Here is a 23,823-nt window from a genome sequence, read left to right as displayed (position 1 = left end):
ATGACATGCCAAGAGGTGTTAGGCAGGGCTTTGCTCCTGTACTTGGGGTCAATCTGCTGCGATCTTGCAGTCTTGGCCACGATGCTAGCTAGAAACACAGTGTCTGAACATCTGCATCACCACCAACAACCTCACTGAATATGTACAAGGTCAAGTGCCAAGAAACCTGAGGTAGAAACTTGAGTTAGGCAAAAAATAAAGCTATCTCTATTAAACATCAAAACAACTTTGTGAAGTGTGGCCGGCACTTCTGACCGTACGAGAGCATTTCAGGTCCACATTCCAGCATTCTACAGTGTAGCCATTCCTCCAGCCTGGCTTTGCATGTCTGATCCGCCAATTTGAGAAGCTTGTCTCTCTCTTTAACTGAGATCTTGAGGGGAGTGGGGGGACAAGGCAGCACCAAAGACAGCATCCTGTGGGGTGCAGCAGTGGAAACTCTTTAGATTGGCCTAGAGCAGTGGTTCAAACTTTCTTATTCACCAGCTTCATCTGGAGGGCTTCCTGAAACTTAGATTTCTGGGCCCCTTGTCAGGGGTTTCTGATTCAGTAGGTCTGGCTTCAGTAGGCACTCCTCGAATGCGCATTTCTGGCAAGTTCCCAGGGGCTGCAGCTGCTGTTTGGAGGCCACATTTTGAGAACCACTGACCTAGAACCATCAATCTAGATTGTTTAGGTCTGGACATTCAAAATCCCCTAACTATTCCATCACCTGGTCCACAGTTTCATAGCCAGTATCCAAAGGTATAGTGAGCAACTTGGTCAAATTTCCTTGCTGAAATTCAGATATCTGAAGCATCAGTGAAGCAACAATCATTAATGCTTATAATGGTGCTTCCAAGGGCCAGGCACTGTCCCAATCACTTTACCTTGTGATTCTTAAATGAATTAGTATTTTATAGGTGAGATAACTAAGGCACAGAGAAGTTATGTGACTTCCCCCAAGGTGGCATAACTAGACAGTGGGGCACCCAGGATTCAAATCCAGGTTGTCTGCCTCTTAACCATTCCCCTGAGCTGACTCTCCATGTGGCAGGTAGGGAAAGCTTCATGGGGGTGAAATATGCTGTGTAAATTATGAGGACAATCCTAATATAATAGATGAGGAATTCTGCCAGTAACGTCAACCTACCTACCAGTTACTTAACCGCATTGATACAATATTTCTGTGACTGTTTATTAAGTTGTGTCACTGCTACAGCTCAAGAGTTGGCAAACTGGGGCCCACAGGCCAAATGCAGCTTACCACCTGGTTTTATTTGTAGTTAAACTTTTTATTTTGAGGTAATTCTAGATTCACATGCAGTGGAAAGAAAGAAGAGGAATCATTTTTCTAATGTCTATAGAAATATTTCTAAGGAAGGCTTTGCCAAATTTCAAATATATGCAGAGACCAAAAACCTCGGGTTGATCATCTTCCTTCGAGTATCCTGTTATGGATGGCCAGGTAGCAGAAGCAAGATACAAAAGAGCTTCTAAATTTGAACATTTTTCAAGTCCAATACAAGACAGGACCAGGATCACACAGCTACTTGGCTGATTGATAGGCAGTTGTATAGCTTTTCTCAAATATTATGACATAAGAACTGAAGCCAGTTTCTGAAAGACTGAGTGGTCTAGCCTTGGGCTTTGGGTGAGAATGACTTATTTTTATTCTAGTTTCCTCCTGAAGTCAGGCAGCAGCAAATTGTTGGATACAGTTACACCCTTGGTCCTCAGAATGGACTGCACACCAGGATCCTCTGGACTGGCCTGAGTGCCACCTCTGACCAATTAGTTCTTTGAGGGAGTGCTATGTTTCACAAGAGCCCCCAATGAGTCTAATGTGCAGCTGGGGTCAGAAGGACTGAGTTAGAGGATGTTTCTCAGATCCACCCTGGACAAACCAGATTGAAATCTTTCTTGCTTGGAAAAGTATTTCTTTGGTTGAATGTCCAGGTTGCTGGGATAAAAGTCTCTAAATGTGGACAAGAGCCAAGTATTCTTGGAAAGCCATGCAGCATAGATGTACACTTATTCAGAGCGTGATCCAGTGGCGAGCCACAACCTCTGTTTGGGATAGAACATGGGGAAGAGATGCTAAGTTACTGGGACTGCCATTTGAGTCCAGAACAATAGCCATACTGGACTGAAGATACTCGGGTCCGCACTAGTGAGCGTGCTGCGCCTTGTCAGTGTTGTGATGTGTGTCTAGCCAGCAACATGTAGAGTCATATTCTCATAGGTCAGGGGACCATCAGTGTCATTTCGTTTAACCAAGACACAGCCCCGTAGTTCCTCTCTATACTCCCTGCTTTCCAGATATGTTCCTCACCCTGGAGAGGTACTTGGGTTTAACAACGAACTCAGCAACGTTTGACCCCTATACCAATTCACCTCACTGTAAAAGCTGCCAGTGTGGCTGTTCCCTCCAAATAATCCCAGTTGCACCCTCTGGAGTAACTCATTAAATGGAGAGTCCGAGTACACCTCCGTTCTGTTGGAGTTTCTTTTAACAAGTTCAGTCTCCGGTATAAATGTAATATAAGTGGGTTATGTGTCAGTGTGCGGTGCTAAGGACTAATTGATGGGTCAGCCAGCTATGTTGGCCTGATCCCACAGAGTTGAATCCATGAGTTCTCAGGATGCCAGGTCTCGAGTCTGGCTACTCACCATTTCAGAAATGCCCAAAGCAATATGGTTATAATCTGAAGCTAGGATCTGGTTTTGGGCATAAAGGAAATGCCAGCTTTTTATGATTTTGACCAGTAACATCTATTCATTTACACATAAATTATAAGAGCTGGACTTGGCTTAAGGCAACTGTATTAGTTACATATTGTTGTGTAACAAATTCCCCCAAATCGAGAAGCTTAAAACAATAATGAATATTATTTCGGAGTTTCTGTGGGTCAGGGATTCAGAAGTGGCTGAGCTTGATGGTTCTGGCCCAGGTCTTTCATGAGGTTGTAGTCAAGATATCAGCTGGGACTGCAGTTATCTAAAGCCTTGACTAAGACGGGAAGATTCACTTTCAAAATGGTGAACTCATGCTGCTGGCTAGTTGGTTATGACTGTTGGCAGAAGGCTTTGGTGCCTTCCCATATGGACCTTGCCATTGGGCTTCTTCAATGCCCCCTCAACATGGCAGCTGGCTTCCTCCAGGGCTAGTGATCAAAGAGAGAGCAAAGCGGAAGCTGCAATAGCTTTTATGACCTAGCTCTGGAAGTTACACTCCACCATTTCTGTAATATGCTTTTGATTACACAAGTCAGCTCTACTCAGTATTGAAGGGGACTACACAAGGGTATGAATACCAGGAGGCAAGACTTACTGGGGCCCATCTGGGAGGAAGCCTACAACAGCAGCCCAGCTCTCTTTTTTAACCGAGGAGCAAACTGAGGTCCAGAGAAGGGAGCTTTGCCCAAAATCACAGAACCTTAACATTTCAGTATTTGCTTTTCTTTCAATCCCACTCATCCTCGCCACCCACAATTTCTTGTGTTTATTTAAAACACCAAATGTTTATCTTTGGGGAGATTATTTGCAAATGTGAAGCCAGTTTCCCTGGTGTTTTAAACACAGGAAGCCTTTATAAACCAGGCAACTTATAAGCCAAGTGCATATTCTGAACACTGGGGAAAGGTTTTCTTCACTTCTTTGAGTCGTTAGGGAGGAGGTGTTCCAAAAAGAGAGAAAAGAAAGCACAGCCTCTTAGCGAAGGCAAATCCAGTGTCTGAGGGATACATTTTAGCTTTTACACACTGTTCCCTCTCCTCGGCTTGTTCTGAGGGTGAAAAAGAGAACCACTATGAGGAAACAGAAAACAAGAAACCAGAAAAAACCAGAGTCTCACCCCAAATCAAACCAATGAAGACACACCCTCCTCAGGGCTGGCTGTTTCATTAATCCCAGATAAAAACAGTGATCTGGCCACAGGCACTCCTCAGGAGAAGTGAAGTTGGTTGTTGTTTTCTGTAAAAACTTATGTTTCTGAAAACACACCCACAAACACACACACACACCCACACACAGATTTTTAAGCACAAAACTTAAAACTGTGATAAATATGATCAGTTCTTTTCTTTTCAGGATCTTCTTTGAAACACCCATCTTCTAAGAGAGGCAACAACAAGAAAGAAACCTCTTGTATATTCTCATCCTTTTTCAATCGGTTAGAAAGCAACAAGGCCTGTCATCTCTGATCAACGTGGCTAGTCAGGAGACATTATGACTTTCTCCCTGCCTGACCTAGTTTGTCTAATGGGGCCCACTCCTTTGCCCTCTGACAAGCCACCTTCTCTCCTGAGTTCCATTTATAGCAGGGCTTTGTTAATGGCTAAATCATTATGAACGATCTGTCTCCCTCCCAAGGTTTACTTCCCCTGTTCAATAAATTAAGCCATGGGATCGGAGAGACTGTCCATTTCTGCTTTATTTAAGCTCACATTCTTCCCAGCCTACAAAATACCGCCAATTCGTCAGGTGAGAGCAGTATGAGCCCCACTGTCCACCTAGCAGTCTGTGGTCACTAGCAATTTGTCTCGTATCTAGTTCTCCAAGTAATGCTTGTGTGGCCCGTGGGAATTTACCTAAGCCCTTGATGGAAGTCTGAGACCTAGAGCTGAAATGCTTTGGTGGGGAGCCCCTGGACCTTTGCTAATGGTGAAGGGCCCCCTTTCTCAATCCTCAGGCAAGGGCCCTTGGTCAAGTGCTATGAGTTTCTGATATGTTTGATTCCTCTCTTCATCTTGAAAGGTTTGTAAACTCCATTCATCTACCATTCTTGTTGCTATCACACAGGTGACCTCACTGAATAACTGGAGCATTCATGGCCCACAGCTGTCAAAGTGACCTGTGCACCTCACTCCTCAAAGCCTTTTCTGTCTTCTTTCTGGTTGCCAGAGCCCTGCAGTCAACAGACCTTTCAAAAAAGGAAAAACCACAAAAGTGATAATATCACTGCCCTGCTGAGCACCTTTCAGTGGCTCCCCATTACCCTCAGGGGCTGCATTAACTGGCTCAGACTCACTAGTTTTTCCCCACATTGCATTTCTGCCCACCCAGGGCACTCCTCGCTACAACACTCTAGTGAAATTCTCCCAGTTCATGGTGGTGTCATGCTGACTCTAGGCCTTTACATATGCTCAGAATATTCTTTATCAATCTCTCTTTCTTCCCCTAGTCATTAGCTCGCTAACTCCTACCCATAATTCAGGTCTTAGTTTTAATACGATTCCTAAAAAGCCTTTCCATAGACTCTTAAACTGGATAAAGCATCCAGAGATTCCTGTGTTTGTCCCATCACAGCAGGACTCATCACCACAGAGGAGTGGATTGTTGTCAGTTATGTTACTGTCTGCCTTTCCTTCTAGACTTTCAGTCCCACTAAGGGTGATAACTTGTCCACTAGTGTATCCACAGTGCCTAAGACACTTTCTGACATATACTGTAACCAAAATAATACCAGGCATCTGCTTTCCATCTTTAAGATCATTTAAGCACAGAGCCTCATCCAAAAGAAACATAAATCGATTGCCAAACATAAATTGATCACCAAAAGTGGCCTCAAAAAGGAATGCAAATCTTCACCTAAGAGAGATTTACATACAGTGAAACTACTTAAAAATCTCTTGATGCATTATCAGACCAAAATTCCTTCATCCTAGAGGCTTCTTACCCCAAATCTTTCTTCATTCTTTCCCCCAAATCCAGTTATTCACTCATTGCTCCAGCCTCTTTCCCCCCCTGTAATTTAATTCACACCTTTCATTTCTGCTCTCCATCCATTTGGAGCTCTGCCAACCATCAGCATCACAGAGGTTGAGGCCAAGATGACAAAGACCGAATCTCGCTTGGAAGGCAGAGGGAGAGGAAGGATGTATTGACCTATAAGCTTTTTGGAGGTCTTTGTCTCAGAATAATAGTAACAGTCAATGCACATTTATTGAACATTTACATGTGGGAGAAATTCTGCTAATGCTTTAATATAGTATCCTCACAACAATCCTATGAGCTTGATACTATTATTTTCCTGTACTTCAGAAGAACACTTGCCCCAGGTGACACAGCTAGGAAGCAGGAGAGCTGGGATCTGAAGGCAGAGTCTGCACTAAGATGTCTCCACAGCAGGCGCTCAGCAAACACTAGTTGAATGTAGATAGAGTCCCACCTGGGAAGCAGTTTGGAAGCTGGCAAGGCAAAGGGCGTTAAAGCAATTTCTCTGATGAACTGATCATCAGTACATGTCAAAGCTTTATTTCAAAGTTGCTTAAAGAGGCTTCAAAAAGCCAGTTTGAAAGCTTGGAATAGGAAAAAATGTGGTTAGATAACACTGTTAGACCAGATGCAAGTGGTCGTTAAACTTTGTGACATGGCTAATTTAGTGAGGCAGGTAAATCTAATTTCCCAGAAGGGACTCTTAATCTTATTCAAGTTGATCAGAAAATCATTCATATATTTTAGCAGAAATGCTTCCCAGAAGGGGCCCCTCATCACACTAGAGCACACAATTGTCCTGGGTCAGGTTTGGGATCATTTTCTTTCACAGAAGCATTTCTCAACCTCAGCACTATTGACATTTTGGGCCAGATAATTCTTTGGGGTGGGGCTATCATGGGTACCACTGGAGGATACTTAGAGCATCCCTGGCCTCCACTCACCAGGTACCAGTGGCATCCCCTCCTCCCGGTTGTAATAACAGAAAAATGTCTCCACATATTGCCAAGTGTCCACCAGGGGGCGGTACACCCCTACCGCCCCCCATTGAGAACTGCCCCCCATTGAGAACCACTGCTCTAGAGCCTTGGTTCTCCAAGTGTGGTCCGTGGGCCAACAGCAACAGCATCCTTTTGGAGGGTTGCTAGAAATGCACAACCTCAGGCCCTTCCCAGACCTCCTGAGTCAGGATCTACAGTGTAACAAGATCCCCTGGTGCTTCTGTGGACATTTACTTCTGACAAGCGTTGCTTCTAGGCCAGTGGTTCTCAACCTTGGCTGCACATCAGAGGCCTGGGGAGCTTTAAACAAATACTGATCCAGCTCCAGAGACTCTGGTGTCATTGGTCTGGGCCAGCTTGGGCCTTGGGAGTTTTAAAAACTCCCCAGGTGACTCTATTGTCCAGCCAAGTTTGACTCACAGTTCGGAGCGGTTAAAAAACCCCACAAATCCTCCCCACAACTTTGGGAGTGATTTACTACACCCTATAAACAAGACCCCCACATGTCAAAGCGATGCTTTCTTTTCCATGAAAATCCTTTTTTGACCTCTTATCACTTTTAAGATGATAAAGTTAAAGTCCTTTGATGATGGCTTCAAAAAGTAGGATTAAAATAATGGCTGGAATGATTAGGGGGGAAAAATGAAGTCATTGATTAAGCTTCCCCAGATAGGTTTTCAAAGAAGTAAGCCATCAAAATCATCCTGCAAAACCTTGCTAATTAAAAAAAAAAAATCTACACCTGAAAGAAAGCATTAAATAGAAAATGCTATCTAGAAAATTGTTTTGCATGAAATGTACAATTATGTAAAGAGCCTATGCAAATTGGGAAGCAAAATACTAACACCTTAATAGATAAACAGATAAAGGAAATGAACTCACAGTTCTCAAAACTGGATGTATAATTAGTAGAGAAGCATGAGAAAATGTACAGCCTCACTAGTAATCAAATGGGTGCTCAACGAAACAGAATTATTAATTTTCCTCTTATAAAATTTACAGAGATGAGTGGGGAAATTATCATAAAACAGACACTTGCTCATTCTCTCAATGGATATTGTGTCTACTGTATAGCCGGTGCTATGCTGGCCTGGATGATGAGGGCGTGGGGCTTAGCAAATGGAGAAAGTCCCAGATATGGTGGACTTATATACCCCCCAAACCAGTTGGCCTTGGGGGAAGCCATCCTAAAGAAAATGTTCATGTAGAAAAAGTTTTGTTCATTTATGATAGCAAAACTGATTAAGAACCTAAGTGTTCAAGAAAAGGATCATGACTAAGTAAACTCTGGTGTTATCTATCTGATGAAATACTACAGACACTATTTGTGATACAATGAATGATAAATGAAAAAAGAATATAAACAGTAGAAAACTAGAAAAATGGTTCAATGATGGAGTAAATTTTGAAAATTCTACATGGTATCATCCCCACACCCAATATACACAATATACATTTGTATATTTAAAGCTCTGAGGAGCCCTAAAACTAGGAAAATGATTTATCTTTGCTTAACACAGTACTTCTCAATTTTTCTGACCATCGAAAGATTTCCCCCCCTCCCCTCCCCTCCCCTCCTTTCCCTTTCTTTCAAAAGCGAAACTGGTTTTATCATCTCTTGGAACTAGTTTTTCTCAAAAAAACAAAACCTTGAGGATATGCTGGCATATATGGTAGTATTTAAGGGCTATGTGTAAAAAAAAAGCTACATGTGGGTATATACACATATAAAAAAATTCATCAAGCTGTTCATTTAAGATTTATGCATTTTATCCTATAAAAATATTAAAAAGAAACCCTGCTAATTTCTGAGAAGGCATGACATTTTTTAAAATTAAATTTTGGTGTTCACTAGTACAAGTACAAGAATGTTTGTTAAGTCAAATTACTGCTATACTATCGATTATTTCCACATATCAGTTGTTGAAGCAAGGTGCCTCTAATGTACTGGCAATATGTACAGGCTACTTATGCCCATTTTATACGAGTTTGGGAAAAAGAGTTTAGCGTAGGGGAAAGTGCTCCAGACAGGCTTTAAATCCTGGACCAGCCATTAACTTCACTGTGTGACCTTGGACAAGTGACTGAACCCTGTGGATTTTAATTTCCTAATTTCTAAAACGAGGAGCAATACTAAAACTGTAGTCCCTTTCATCTTTGAAAATAGTTTTACTATTTTAGAAGACTATAAGGCTTTATAGTTACACCTTTGCCTAATAGTATATCAAAGACCAGGTTTTTATTTGTATTCTGAGTCTTTGGACCACTCACTACCATCATTGTTACTATAAAAATAAACAAACAAATGAGAAAATTCAATCAGCTCTAAGGTGATCGCCATGACAATGTGCTTTCCAGGATGCTTTACTAGAGATAAGGAGGCCTACATTTGTTTAATAGGTTCTGTTAACTTTATGTCAAAAAATTAGTTTTCCATTTGGATGTTCCAGAACCCCTGACTGCCATAGACTGTTGCTAGACAGTTCTAAGAGGATGCTGGATATTTCTGATGTAAGCACCATTGTTTCTAGGCCTCAAATACTCAGGCCTAAATAACACAGAAGGGTTTCACTATCTTCAGAAACTCTGAGAACCTCTTGGTTGCAGTGCAGTCTCCTCGACTGTTGCTCACTTTGTCTCCCTCTGGATGGTACTGAGCTCTGCTTTGCTAGGAAGTCGTGTGTCAGTGTTTCCCAGTGGGTAAAGGTGCCTTTAGAAACAGGGAGATCTGTGTTCTGACGGATGCAGAGAAATGGACCATAAAAAAACCAGGAGTTGCCAGTGGTCTTGGATTATGCCCCTTTCTCCACCAAGATCTCCCTAAATTCAATTCATGCTGGCCCGTGGCTCTGACTTGATATCCAATACAACAAATTCTCAATGCAATTGGATTAAAAGAATCCTTTTGATGGGCAGAAGACCTAAATAGGTACTTTTCCCAAGAAGAAAAACATGGCCAACAGATATATGAAAAAGTGCTGAACTTCACTAGCTATTAGGGAAATGCAAAGCAAAACCACCATGAGATACCACCTCACACCTGTTAGAATGGCTATTATCAATAAGACAAATAGTAACAAGCTAAAATAAATGAATGGGATTATATCAAACTAAAAAGCTTCTATACAGCAAAAGAAACCATCGACAAAAGAGGTAACCAACCAAATGGGAGAAGATATTTGCAAACAACACCTCTGATAAGGGACTAATGTCCAAAATATATAAGGAACTCATACAACTGAACAACAAAAAGCTGATAATCCAATTAAAAACTGGGCAGAGGACCTGAAGAGACATTTCTCCAAAGAGGACATATAAATGGCAAATAGACAGATGAAAAAATGCTCAACATCACTAATCATCAGAGAAATGCAAATAAAAACCACAATGTGATAGCACCTCACCCCAGTCAGAATGGCTATCATCAACAAGACAAATAGTAACAAGTGTTGGAGAGGCTGTGGAGAAAAAGGAACCCTCATACACTGTTGGTGGGAATGCAGACTGGTGCAGCCGCTATGGAAGGCAGTGTGGAGGTTCCTCAATAAATTACAAATAGAATTACCATATGACCCAGCAATCCCTCTCCTGGGTATCTACCCAAATAATCTGAAAACATTTATACATAAAGACACGTATGCTCCAATGTTCATTGCAGCTTTGTTTACGAGGGCCAAGACATGGAAACAACCAAAATGTCCTTCAATAGATGAATGGATAAAGAAGTCGTGGTATATATACACAATGGAATACTATTCGGCGGTAAGAAAAGATGATATAGGAACATTTGTGACAACATGGATGGATCTTGAGAATATGACGCTAAGCGAAATAAGTCAGACAGAAAAAGCAGAGAATCATATGATTTCACTGATATGTGGTATATAAACCAAAACAACAAGAGAACAAGACAAACAAATGAGAAACAAAAACTCATAGACACAGACAATAGTTTAGTGGTTACCAGAGGGTAAGGTGGGAGGTGGGTGGTAGATGAGGGTAAGGGGGATCAAATATATGGTGATGGAAGGAGAACTGACTCTGGGTGGTGAACACACAATGGGATTTATAGATGATGTAATACAGAATTGTACACCTGAAATTTATGTAATTTTACTAACAATTGTCACCCCAGTAAATTAAAAAAAAAAAGTCAATCATTCAACAAATTAAAAAAAAAAAAATGAGCAGAGGACCTGAATAGACATTTCTCCAAAGAGGACATACAAATGGCAAATAGACATGAAAAAATGCTCAACATCACTAATCATCAGAGAAATGCAAATAAAAACCACCATGAGGTACCACCTCACGCCTGTTAGAATGGTTATTATCAAGAAGAGAAGAAACAGCAAGTGTTGGTAAGGATGTGGAGAAAAGGGAACCCTCACATACTGCTGGTGTGAATGTAAAATGGTACAGCCACTATGGAAAACAGTATGGAGGGTCCTCAAAAAATTGAGAATACTCGTAGAGCTAACATATGACCCAGCAATGCCTCTCTTGGGTATCTACCCCCAAAATCTGAAAACATTCACCCGTTAAGATATATGTACCCCTATGTTCATTGCAGCAGCATTATTCATGGTGGCCAAGACATGGAAACAACCAAAGTGCCCTTTGATAGATGATTGGATAAAAGAGACATGGTATATATACACATTGGAATACTGTTCTGCCATAAAATACTGCCATTTGAGACAATATGGACGGATCTTGAGATTATCATGCTAAGTAAAATAAGTCAGACAGAAAAAGTCGAGAACCATGATTTCCCTCATATGTGGGATATAAAACTGAACGCAACAAAGGAACAAGACAAGCAAATAAAGAAACAAAATTCACAGACACAGACAACAGTTTAGTGGTTACCAGAGGATAAGAGGGGAGGGGAGTGGTAGAAGAGGTAAAGAGGGTCAAAAATGGTGATGGAGGAGAACGGACTCTGGGTAGTGAACACACAATGCAATATATAGATGATGTATTATAGAATTGTACCCTTGAAACCTATATAATTTTACTAAAAAATGTCACCCCAATAAATTTAATAAAAAAGAATGAAAAATATCCTTTTGAATCTATTTTAGTGAAATTTGACCTGGACATGCAATTTGCCTTTGCCTTAAGGTCATTTAAATTCTCCACATCCAGCACACGACACTACTTGAATCTCGATTTCAGGTGCAGGATTGAAAAAAAAAAAGAAAGAAAAAAAGTCCTGCTATTTGTGACTTTCTCACTCTCCTTGCTTTTACTAAGTATTGGTTCAAACATTTCAATTTTCACTTTAGCCACCAAAGGCTCCATGAGGCACAAAAGCCAATTTTGGTGGATGTTTTATAGCTTAAGAAAAAACGGTTTTCAAGTTTTTACTTAGGGTTTTGATTCTTTCACTTTATAAGTGGCTGTTTGGGATAAAGGGAGGAGTTCTGAGTTTGGAGTTGCCTGGGTGCAGTTCCAGGCTGTGCACTGCCCGTCCCTGACTGTGGTGGGTGAGGTTCCACGAGAGCCTTAGCTGTAGGTTGCACTGCCTTCCTCTTTGCGTGGTTATGATAGTTGGGACATGGTTATGATGGTTGTGATTATGTTTCACAAACCAGGTCTCCACAAATGCCCTGTAACGAACTCCAAAGCTTCAGCCAGTTTGCTCTCGGTGCATGGTCAGCTGTTGTATATGGAACCAGACAGCACATGAGGGAGGCACGGCCTTTCTCTCCACTACTTTTGAGTGTCACTGTGTTTATGGCTCTATGATTTAGCACCACGTAGGAGGAAGTAATCATTGCACCACCCCTAAGTGTCTGGTTAAAAGACCAAATGCAGATAAGTGTTGAGTGGAGTCCATTTCCTAAATGATGTATGTGGGGCCATGGCAACTATGAGTAACACAGCTATAAATGGGTCATGGCAAGGCGTAAACATCACATGTTCCTCAGCCTGGACTTAGGGTGACACTAGGGAGATATCTGGTGTATCACCCTGCGCCAGCCAAGGTGAGTCTTTCCCAAACGTACATTAGAAGTGGGCCTTTTGTGTCTTTTTGGTTTGGGTACAAAGGATATCTGGGGTAGTTGGAAAGTGACTTTTCAGCAGGGTGCCTCGCATTCCACATCATTCTCACAAATGTCCCCTACAGGAGAACAGGACACAGGAGAATAGCTGACAGCTGGTGTCTAGGCAGCAGAGCAGTGTGGCCTGGGATACCGCCCAACACTCTTGCATTCCAACAACCTGACAAACAAGTGTGCTTTCCAGCCTGGGCAATTTTAGCTCTGGATCCCTTCCCATTGTTCCCGTTTCTAAATTCGAGCACTGACCCCAGGTCTCTGGATTCCTGGATTCTTGTAATCTACAACCATTCTGAGTACACACTGAGCCCCACAAGGCCAAGGACAGAGACACTAGTCCTCTGGGGGCTTTGCACTCCTGGAGGAACCATGTGTGACCTTATCCATCAGCAGTGTCCTGTGTCCCAGGTTGCTGGGTCATCCGGGATTCTGCTGGGACCGGGGAGGGAGATGGGGGCGGTGCATGGTGGTCTGCAGAAGGACAACCGCAATGACGCCTCTATTCCCTCTGCTGCCTCCTGCCTGGCTCCTTCTACAAGGAAGAATTGGGTTCACTTTGTAGATTAAATGACGTAACAGTAAAGTCCAAGGTGGCATGCCCAACTCATAGTAGATGTCCAAAACTGGCAACATTGCCATCAGCTGTTCCTCCACCCCCACACGGAGCACAGGCTGATGGCACTTTCCCAGAGTCCCCCTCTTCAGCCAGGTTCCCAGGCTTTCCTTGGCTCGCAAGCATGGCAAGCTAAGGGAAGGGCACTGTTACCCCAGACCAGTGCGGCATAAAGAATTCCATGCCTTTGCTTTTCTGAATAATATGACCATCTCGGTGCCATGATGGTCCAGCCAAACTGGATAAAGGTTTGTTTATATTTCCAAAACTGTCTCAAAGTCAGAGAGGTCTACAAGCTGAACCACTTTGGAGGGGCATCTTAGAGCTTTTAAACAGTCAAGGAAGAGTCATTGTAAATCGCGAATCCTAAATTTCTCAGTATAGAAAATTTCACTACCTGGGACAGAACAGGTATGTGGTGGTCGAAGTCCACATCAATCAAGCCTGTCACAGAAATGGTTGCCATTTCTGGGTTGCAGACGGTGCTTCACAGTCCAGACATTTCTCGGACAGAAATCACACCTCATGGAACATGCTTCAGTGACAACGTGCTATGAATCATCACCCCTTCCATGTTGCTCAGAGAAGCCGAAGGAATGTCTTGGCTTCAAGGGCAGCGTGTCATGGGCCTCGCTCTTAGCCAGAGACGAGCCATATGTCAACAGCAGTGACCACACAGTAAAATGGCTTGAGTACACCCTGGCTGTGATGGGGCTACGGCTGGGGTCTAGGGCAGACCTGACAGCACCGTGGGGATGTAGCAGATCAAATCAACACTGATTTACTGTATCTGTTGCCCCTCGCTTGCTCCTGCTGCCTCACATTGGAGAATGTAGGTTTGGCTATAACTCCAACTCCCATTCTCGTCTTGTTCTCACTTCTCCAGCGTCCAACTCACCAGTCCTCAGGCCCCTGCTATGTGTCAGGTGCTCTGATAGGCAATGTGATGTAAAAATGAATAGAACATGTTCACACCCTCCAGCAGGTCACAGCCTAGTGGCAGGACAGCTATGACGGGAAAGCTATGAGAGATGATGCATATGGGCAAATAATGACAATGCAGCATGTTACGAGGAGAGTCACGGAAGAGGCGGGAGGAGAGTGAAAAGTTCTAAGCAAAGAGAGAGAGGCCTGAAGGCTCTTGTGATGTCACAGACACAGTAAGTGACCAGCAAACCCAGTGCAAGGTGCATGAGGGAGACCGGTTGGAGACGGGCCTGGGATGAGGCTGTGGACTTCCCGGTCAACAACGTGCATTTCACCAGGAAATTGGAGGCGGGGGAGGAGCTTCCTCTTGGTGACTGGCATGGACGGAAAATGGAGTTTCTAAAATAAAAAAACGTGAATGCTAGAGATACAAGAGCCTGTGCTGACTGCTGGCAATAACGGTTTCCATTCTGCAATTATTAATACCTACCTACCTTTCCCTCTGGTTTGAGAACCATCCAACCTTCCCTGTTAGTGGAAGGAGCCTGAGACAGGACACTTGGGTTCAAATTCCTTTCCTATTTACCAGCGATGAGACTTTGAGCTACTCACTTTGCTTTTTGAACCTCTATGTATTTCATCTCATTATACAATGAGTATAATGCAAACTGTATCACAGCAATGCTATAAATGCTAAATGACACAACTGGCTTTGTAATCTCCAAAGAAATACACAAGACAGCAAAGCTTTCTAAATGACCTCTGCTGCAGAATTCTCCTTAGAGCTCAGTGGCCAGAACGGGGTCCCATGCTGCCCCTAGCTGTAAAAGCCTGGGAAGTGGAGTCTTTGGGGACCAACCTTTATAATAGAGAAGAGCAAGGGAGAACGTGGTTGTAGATGGATACGGAGAGAGCCAAGCCTCAGTGTCTGCCACAGCAGGGGGGACCCTTGTCTATGGAATTTTCTTTCTTCAGCCATTGGTAATAAAAAAAAAGCAAGCATTCCATTTCTTAGAATATTCAGCCTGTTCACGTAAGTAAAACACACAAGGAATGACACCAAGAAAGAATGGAAAAGAAATGTGTAAATAATGTCCAATGATCCCTGCATTACAAGTGCTTTTAAAAGACATAGCGCCATATCAATTAGCTATTGCTGAGTAACCAACCACCCTCAAATCCAACGGCTTAGAACAAAATCATGTCTTATTCTGGCTCATATGTTGGTAGCTCAGTTGGTCTAGGCTGGGCTCACTCATGCATCTGCGGCAGCTGGGGGCTCTGCCCTAGATGGGGCTTGGTTGGGGCATGTTAGCTAGGTGGCTCTGCTCTACGTTTCTCGTCCTTCTCCTGGGATCAGCAGGCGAGCCTGGGCATACTCTGCTTATGGCAAGAGCAGAGGTGCAAGAGAGTAAACAAAAACATGTGATGTCTCTTGAGGTGTAGGCTCAGACCTGGCATACCATCACTTCAGCCTCATTCTGTTGACCGAAGCAAGTCCCGTGGCTAAACTCACACATAAGGAATTATACTCCACACACAACAGCAGGACACTGAAAAGTGCCACAGCCATGGGCATGGATATGGGGAGGGGTGGAGAACTGGAGCCATGACTGCAAATTGACCACAGGCACTGAAGGTCTTGCAAGTCACAAATGTAAGGAAAATATCATACTCTAATCCTTCAGAAGGAAGCTGTCCTAATTTAGTTTGGAATTACTTAAATCACTAGAGCCGAAGTTGATGGTCACACCTTCTACTCATAGTCCACTTTACATTCATGGAATTGAGGTGAAGTTTCCAAGAGAAGATGAGGCCTGCAATTTTGACTTGTGCCTATCATATTGACTTACAAGCTGCCCCTAAAAACATCTCATGAAAACTAAACTAATGCTTCCTCTGGTTTCTCTTTTGCAGGCCTGATGTGAAGAATTGAAGAGGAGGAGAACGGATTCAGATGAAAATAGCTCACTAAAAAATTTTATATATTTGTATGAAGATTATGAACCTTCTGAATGCCTGAGACTCTAGCAGAAATGTCCTGTTTGTACATTTATATCTCTTCCTTCTAGTTGGCTGCACTTCTTACTTTAATTTATCTTCATGTTTGGCATCTTGCAGAACAAATAAGGTCAAGAATTCACCAATTCGAAGGTGTTATTTTTGAGGACGGATATGATTTTATGGGAGGAGTATAGTAATATGCATAAGAGTGATTTTGATGGGACGTTCTCTAAGCTACTTCCCACACTATTTTGGTCAATATTTGGAATGTATTTTAGTTCTTCACCTTCTAAATTATGTCAATAAACTTTTTATGAGTTCAAATAAATATGCAAGTAAATGTGAAATATGAATCAAGATTAAATTAATTTTCATATCTTTAGAGAGTTATGCATTCCCCAACATGGAAAGAAATAAGATACAAAAGCCAGTCAAACCCCACGTTGCCTAAGTGGGGGCTTCTCATTATTGGGTAACATGGGTAAAAGTATGGCTGACTGATCACTGTAAATGAAGTTAAATATTGCCTGAGGAACTGGGCGTCGTTAATATTCCTCCTCTGAGGAGGACCTTTATAGGGAGTGCGTTTTACTTTCATAGAGGCTCAGAAATTCCCTTTGCCCAGATGGGATAGAGTTCATTACAAGGAACAATACAATAAAGCTGAGGGATCAGAACAAAAGAGAGGGGCAGATCTCAGTAGTCCAAAAAAAGATGAACCATGTTTCCTGCTCCTAAGATGAAGAGTCTCTGAAACTTAATCAATGGCCAACATGATCATAAACCAAAAGGAATCACCCATGCTGCTCTTCTGATCTTCCCAGATGCTTGGGCAATGTCACAGTATGAAGTTTAAGGGACCAGGTTCTCAAGACCACACTGTTTTAAAGGCAAGTGTGTCACCTACCTGGTACGCAGAGACCCCAACACCATGACTTGTATCCTTGCCTCAGTGCCTCCCATTTAAAAAAATCAGGTGTACTTCTCAACATCCCAAGCAAAAATGAGTCTTTAGCTTTTCTGTTTCACAGAGATCAGTTTCTAAAAGCAAGACTATCACTGCACACATGTAACTGGATGCAAATCCAGTGGGGCCTGAGGGGTTCAGGTTGTCCTGAACGGGCATCCATCTGGTCGTGGGTCCCAGACATCCCGCTGGGCTGTGGCTTAGCCTGGTCATCTAAATCTAATATAGGCACACAGGGTGGGGAATATCAATCAGAACCAAATATGCCAGCCTGATGGGCTGTCAGAACAGGTTCTAAATAATAGGGCATGTGTTGCCTTGGGCCATTCCACTCCGTCCTAATGAGGGGAATTGGGCAGGGTTACAAAATTTACCTCGGTGTTCCTTTTGTTTATATGTAAATGATCCATGTTCAGTTTCAAAATCAAATTCTGGTTTTATGTTATAAAAACTGTCTTCATATTTTAATGCAATCTCCCAAGTCAAATTTATAGCATAATACAGGCCAGAGTCATTAGACAAATTCAATGGAGTTTTTAGTTTTATATTTAATATGCATTTGTTGTTGTTGTTGTTAAGGTTCAAATTCACTATATATAGGATTTAGCAAGTTCCATATTCTACCATCCACTGGGCAACATACATAGGGAAAGATAGTTTATTCTCAATAAAGGTATAATTTTAAAAATTCAGGTTTCATGCTAAACGGCTCTTTAAAAACCCACACATCATGCTGAAACAGCCTTATTTTTCTCACAGGTTTGCAAACAACCAATTATTATGCAACTTTTCCATGAGAAAAAAACAAGTATTTGAAGGTTCATTAGGAGAGAGGAAAAAAAACAGAAACAACACAGGTTTGAGTAATTAAAGCGTAAGCTACAACAGCCAGTTTTTAGTGCACATGCTGTGAACCATACCAACTATCAGATACTCCGCTGACAGGCGAGGATCCCCATTGCAACACCAGTCTCTCCGCCCACACTGCCTTCTCTTTGTGCTAAGTGCTGGGAAGAGCATAGCACATTCAGCCAATCATCTTGCTTCAAACAACCTCCACTTCCCCTCCACCCGGTCCCCTCCCCAGTATATTTTCCTATGTTGAGCTTGAGGCACAAGTGAAAGGACAAGTCCCCACAGGGTTTAGGACTGTGTGGGACACCTGAAAAGCTTCTCCCTTTGGAGCAGAGGCCATCTGGAATAAGCAACGTTCTCCAAAATCTTCTCAATCACTCATTTTTTAAAAAAATGATCTTTACATTTCAAGAGCACAGACTGGCAGGTAATTAGCTTTAATTCCAAAGTGACTTCCTGAGTAGGTGAATGACACAGAATTTTAAAAGTTATGCCCAGGGCATGGGGCTGATATGCATCCTGCATTTTTCACTAGAGCAGTTAGAGGGTTTACTAAAGGCCTCCCATTATGATTAGGTCCATAGAAGGATCACTACTAATTGCAATGTACCATCCTGTGAAACCCCCTCTCCTACATTCTTGGTCTGACCTATAATTAGGGTCCCCCCTTGGAGATAAGACACGGAAAGGTTCATGGGGAAGAAAACAGGGCTCATTTGGATTCAAGGACTACAGGTTGATCAATTAAAACTAGTTCCCTTTGAAGGTGTGTGGCATTATCCCATTGCTTTGCAACCTAGCTTGAAATAGAAACTGCCTTTAACTTGGTAATTGATGCTCCCTTGAGATTTTTAACCCGATGCTGAATATATGCATCAGTGTGGCCCACAGCTAGTTCTTTCCCTCACAGACCATTAACGTCTGTGCTTTACCAAACGAGAGGATTTATCGTCATAACATTCAGATGTGATTATGTATTCAGTCAACAAGCCATCCTCAGAGCACCGATAAGGGTAATGTGACCCGCCAGTGTGTTGCTAGGCAAAGAAAACCCTTGGAGCGTATACACCAAGTTCCTTTTTTTCTCCAAGCAAATGACCAAACCTGCTTAGATCTGCACTGAAGGCAAATCACACTGTCAAATATATATATAATCAGTATATATATAAAAGAGGGGATTATAAAAGAGGCGATTCAGCTATAAAATAAGATTACAGCCTTAACAACACCATCACATAAAGGTATTCTTCAGAGAAAGAAAAACAGCCTCCATTAAGCAATCATTTCAGATTCCAGGATGCACTTGGCCTCATAGCCTTCAACCCTATGCTTGTTTATTATAGGAGAAAAATAACTCCCATAACGTTTGACTTCTGTGCAAAATAATTCAGTGCCACCCCTGACTAGGAGTGACTGCACTATTAGATAACAAGGCTCTTTTTTATAAGCAGCTGTTCTCTGGTTCAGTGCAGATACACTCAAGATGCATTTTCCAGAGGGAAACGGGACTTTCCCCTTGGGCTTCAGATGCCGGCAGAGGGGCTGCAAAGTAAAAGCAGGTCTGCACTCGATAAACTCTAATTTTCAAATCTGATAGCGAGTTGGGTAGAGCGATGGGGCAGGATTTTATCCTGGTGTGCTGGTTGCGTCTGGTCTCTAGACATACAAAACGAGGGCTCTAGGCTTCTCTGGAAACTATTCCTGTTCCTTAATATGGCTCACGAATCTATGGCGCACAAGACAAGATGGGGCCCTGGAGGAATTTCTGTTCAGAAGCATTTTGGAACAGACCGACGTTCAATCCAATCGCCCACACAAGCCACACTGCCTTACAGCTAATGGCAGGCTTTAGGGGGAAAAAAAGCAAACGGGAAAGCTTTCGTGCTTTATTTCTAGCTTTGTTTTATATTAATACTTTGTCTTCTGGCTCTGGCCACATGTGAAAAGATTCTTGGGCTCAGGAGATCCTCACCCTTCTCACTCAACCCGAGTTCAGTTTTCCTACATTCAGTAGGAGGTGCTGGACATTTAAAGAAGCCAGAGGACACATCTCAATGTCTAATCTAAGGGCGTGGACACTTCTACACAGTATTGTAAATTAGGCCTTGGTTAGTGTCCTAAAAATCATCTGGGTCGATCCAACTTTATTGTAATTTCTTTAAAATGGCATGTTGCATTTATTTAATTTTGCAGGCAAGAAAATGGGCATAGTTGTTTCTAGTGATTAAATAATAACAATTGTGTATAGACCAGACCAAGACTCCTTAAGACTTAAACAAACAAAAAATACCAAAAATGAAAAAAAAACACCCCGAACTTATTGTTTTCCAAATCTTGAAGTCATTGCCAGGCATTGTGGTTGTGATAATGATGGCCAAGGAGGGGGAGGGTGGGAGCTCCATTTGGAACCCAGGCAAAACCACACACATGGGGTAGGAAATTCAGGAGGAAATAGCCAGGAGAGATGTCCCTTAGTGTCCCACTGGGTTCCAAACTCTGCAGTTAGATCCTGATCGACTGCTGGAACCCCAACCCATAAACTCAACATGTGGCCCTATCTTACTGTGTGCTTATTTCCCTTGACTTTTCCCAACATATTTTCTTTACCAGCTTGGGAAAGGAACAACCTCCTCTCTGTTGCTCTGGAACCTTCCCGTCTGGCTAACTGGACTCTGGCTGCAGATATACCAAAATGACTGTGGCATTAATTTCCTTGGAGAGCGTGCTTCCACCAGAGGCTTTACCAACATCTGCCACCCTGGAGTCATTCGATCCATTTGGCCCTGGATATAAACAATAATGCCTATGACTGGCTAGAAAATAAACCGTGGGAATTGGCATGTTTTTCAATGAGAGGTCATCGAGAACAGTGCTGGCAATGGCCCACTGTATCCCCCAGAACTTTCATTTAGAGGCCAAACGGAGGCAATGATCTCTAACAGATGCACCATTAGGCAAGACCTACATCGGGAAGCTTTGTTGATTCAGACACTCAGTAATGAAGTTGTGGGCCAGCGAGCACATTATCTGCAATCAAACATGTCCCCGATCAGCGATTAGACAGGCAAACATGTGACCTCATTGTCTCTGCTGAAGGATGGTTATATAACAGTCTCTCAGCCTCGGACATCATGGTTATTTGCCAACATTTGATCCCAGTAAATAAGCTGAAGTTACTTGCTGTGCCTCCGGGAATCAGATTTTTAGGACAAGTGACTCTTTCCTTGGGAGGCTTGATGCATTTGGCCTGATTATTGGTTTAGTTGGAAGTGTACAGAGGCCCAGACAAAAGGTGGTAGGTCCAAGAGAGGTGGGAGCTGCGAAGAATGTTTGAGGGGAGGCCAGGTACAACATGACTTTACCCAAACAGAGACATGTCAAAGAATGTCTGTTTTTAAACTTCGGAGCTTTCTTGCTGCATAAGAGGTAGTAAAGAGAAAGGTGTGTGGGAGAGAGGGAGAGAGAGACAGAGAATGAAAGAGACAGATTGAGAAAATGAGAGAGCGAGAGAGGGGGAGGGAGCCAGGGCGAGAGAGTGCATTTGTTCCTAGAGCCTGTCGGGTCACCGAAGAAGATTCTGTGGCTTCTCTGTGGTCTGGCTGAGCAGGGCAAACCTGTTTCATGCACAATTGAACACTCATCATCTATTTTCTTCTGAAGGGTAAGGCAGATGCGTGAGAGCTTCCAAGTGCATGTGGCCAGGCCAAGTGAGGACTTGAAGATAATCTGGCTTGGGGTGACCTGAGACATCTAAATGTCACATAGTCTTGATGCACATGTGACCTGGAACTGCCCTGGGGTGACTCAGGCACCAGCCCTTTCTTAATCCCTTATTTGCTCTCCTCACTGCAGTGAGATTAACACAGCCACAGTCGAGCAGAGCTGCTCAAGCAGCCCTCCCTCCAGCCCCAAGGTCCTGTAGGAGGTTAAGAGCTTGGTCTCAGCATTCAGATTGATCTGCGTTTAAATCCTGACTGCTCTGTTAGAAAGAGTAACAATCACTTAAAATGCTGCATGTGTTTTCAAAACTAGACCCACAGCCAAATCAATAGGCGATGAGCCTAGATCCCGTGCAGGGCCGGGCACTATTGGAGGAGAGAATACTGCATTGTGGAGTCCCTCTCCCCAGGCACTTTCAAAGCTAAGTTTTGATGAGTATGTTTGAGGGCTATACTGCAGGCCATATTTGCTGTGTATATGGAGAGCTAAATAATAGGGGAAAATGACTAAGAATGGTTTAAAAAAAAGCATATTATCTAGTGATTTAAACCATGATTGAAATCATTTTGACTTAATTTAAATCCCACATAATCCAGATTCCTCTATTGAAATCAGAAGTTATGATTTAGGCCAATGTCCAGGGTACTAAACACATCAATAAGCAGTTTTTTTCTTTGCTTCTGTCTTTGTTTCTTTCCCAGCAGCAGCAGCAGACTCTGAGATAAGGATTCAAGTCAAGGTAGCTTGTTTGGGCAGGGAAGGAATTACCAGCAGGGAACTGGGGGTTCTGAAGAGGCGTCTGAAGAGGGAGGTTGTGAAGCAGTTACCACTATGGGTAACCGGAGCTCAAGTGCACAGGGGAAGCTCTGGGAGTCTGAAGAGAACACGTGCCCTAGAGTGAGCCCAGCTCCAGCGAGGCGGCTGGGGTATTTATGTGCCAACTCCCCTCCCTCATGGCTTCAGGGGTGCCTGCCACACCAGCAGGCAAAGTGCCCTTTGCAAGAAAAGGCCCTGAAAAAGAAATGCAGTGATTGGCAGGTGGGAAGCCGGTGCATGTGTACTGGAAGGTAGGAGCCGAGCCAGTATGGTGAGGCACACAGCCTGTCACAGCTTCTGTGTACAAATGGCCAAAAAGTAAAGTACTTATTGTAGTAGATCACAGACACGTATTCTACTGAAGATGTGACTGACTAAATATACATTATTACTTTAATTCAGGAGATGAATCATTCCTGGTAATTTTCCACTAAAAATAAGTGAGGGACAAAACATCTGAAAAGGGAAGTGGCATCCTTCTTTTTTTGTTTTTCTACAAGGGTAGCCATTTGAAACAGTATTGATGAGGAAAATAATTTCAAAAATGGAAATTCTATAGGACATCCTATGTCAATTAATTTCACAAGTATCCCCCCTTTCAGTATATTTTCCGGAGTATATTTTCATAACAATGATATAGAGATAAAGTCAGGGAGGCATATATCTATCTATAGCAAATAAATATAGATCTATATAAATAAATGTGTAAATATACCTATCTAAATATAGATAATACTACACGATTAATGTTACTTGCTCTCCATATACAATTAATGTACAAGATTATTATCACTATGAAGGCTTGTTTTTATTTTTAAAATAGATGTGTCCCTAGAAAACCAATTAATCAAACCCAGGTATCTCTTTTCTGTAACAGCAGTATGTTTTCATCTATTAGGATTGTTTTTTTTTGAAAGCTGCAATAAAATATCTTCATGGTTAAACTGCATGGCCCTAAAGCACCTAGACTTTCCGTCACTCTGGTTTATGTAAGTCATTGCAAAACAGTACACGACTCGGGGCTTAAGTACCAGTTCAATAAGAAAGCACCCTTGAATAAATTGATAGAAAGAGTGAAAGAGAAAGAGGACTTAAACATAATGTATAATCGATATTAATGATTTGGTCGCCTGCTAGGCTCTGCAGTGAAAACAG

General features: G+C 42.6%; 2 protein-coding genes across 2 annotated transcripts in view; one reads left to right on the top strand and one right to left on the bottom strand.

Moving 5' to 3' along the window:
- SMPX (small muscle protein X-linked) overlaps positions 1-16,657 on the top strand; it is a 51,608-nt gene extending 34,951 nt beyond the window's left edge. The window contains exon 5 of the mRNA XM_019714591.3: positions 16,224-16,657. The gene's annotated coding sequence lies outside the window, so the exon portion shown is untranslated. The remainder of the gene's footprint in view (positions 1-16,223) is intronic.
- LOC148754556 (uncharacterized) overlaps positions 1-23,823 on the bottom strand; it is an 86,174-nt gene that overhangs the window by 12,044 nt on the left and 50,307 nt on the right. The window lies entirely within an intron of this gene.

Source organism: Rhinolophus sinicus, chromosome 18, assembly GCF_057876585.1.
Source record: "Rhinolophus sinicus isolate RSI-liver-muscle chromosome 18, RSI-T2T, whole genome shotgun sequence".
Classification (NCBI taxonomy): Eukaryota; Metazoa; Chordata; class Mammalia; order Chiroptera; family Rhinolophidae; genus Rhinolophus; species Rhinolophus sinicus.
This window is presented reverse-complemented; position numbering and strand designations above follow the sequence as displayed.